This window comes from Belonocnema kinseyi, chromosome 9 (assembly GCF_010883055.1).
Source record: "Belonocnema kinseyi isolate 2016_QV_RU_SX_M_011 chromosome 9, B_treatae_v1, whole genome shotgun sequence".
NCBI lineage: Eukaryota > Metazoa > Arthropoda > Insecta > Hymenoptera > Cynipidae > Belonocnema > Belonocnema kinseyi.
The window spans coordinates 125,920,790-125,921,658 of record NC_046665.1 but is presented as its reverse complement, the minus strand read 5'-3'; the positions used below and the strand labels follow the sequence as shown (position 1 = coordinate 125,921,658).

General features: G+C 39.2%; 1 protein-coding gene across 2 annotated transcripts in view; it reads right to left on the bottom strand.

The window, feature by feature from the left end:
- Positions 1 to 869, bottom strand: part of LOC117180330 (vitamin K-dependent gamma-carboxylase) — a 43,542-nt gene that overhangs the window by 3,024 nt on the left and 39,649 nt on the right. The window lies entirely within an intron of this gene.

The window sequence follows — 869 nt, the reverse complement described above, 5'->3', positions numbered from 1 at the left end:
GGGAAGTATAACGCAGTTGTTAAATCTTTAACAGTGATGTGCAAGATAGAGTTGCGGACATGGTTTCATTCGTCTTTAAATGCGCTCATATGCGCCATAAGATTTTTTGAAAATCTTGAAAATTGCCTTTCGTCGGCAGAGAGAATTTGACAAAAAATTCCCAATATGGCAGGAATATTTGCTATCCTGAAAATGTGTATCCTGGGGTTTTTGGGGTTGCTGAATCCGAATATGAAGTAAAAATTGAGAATATCAAAATAGCGGATTCAATATGAAGGACGAAAATACAAATAACGGCTTCAAATTTGACTTCAGATTCGGATTCAGCCACCCCGAAAACCCGTAAGTACCGAGATTTATCCAAATTGAGCCTTATTTTATGTATTTTCGTCCGCCATACTGGATGCGCCATTTTGAATTTTCGAATTTCGACTTCAGATTCGGATTCAGCGACGCCAAAACCCCCAAGCAAGACTTGAATGCAAAATCGAAGTAACTTTATATTCCACATCACTGTTGAAGATTTAACAGAAGCCTTACACGCCCCCCCCCCCACTGAAATATATCTTTCTTAAATAGCTAGCGCAACATTTTTTAGTGGTGGTGCTTGTAAGCGCATTTAAATTTATGACAAAACAGCTATGATGAGTTTGAAAAAATGTTATTAGTTTAGAAAAATGATGTCAGTCCCCCTCCCCCCATTTCGATCGCTGATAACTCGGTTATCAATGTGGCGCAAATTTTTTTATTTGTGGCGCATATGAGCGCCATTGAAAACGTTTAAGTTCATATGATATAAACTTTAATCTTTTTAATGGGGGGTGGCGTCATGCTACCCCCCCCCCCTGTGACACCTGATATACCTCCTG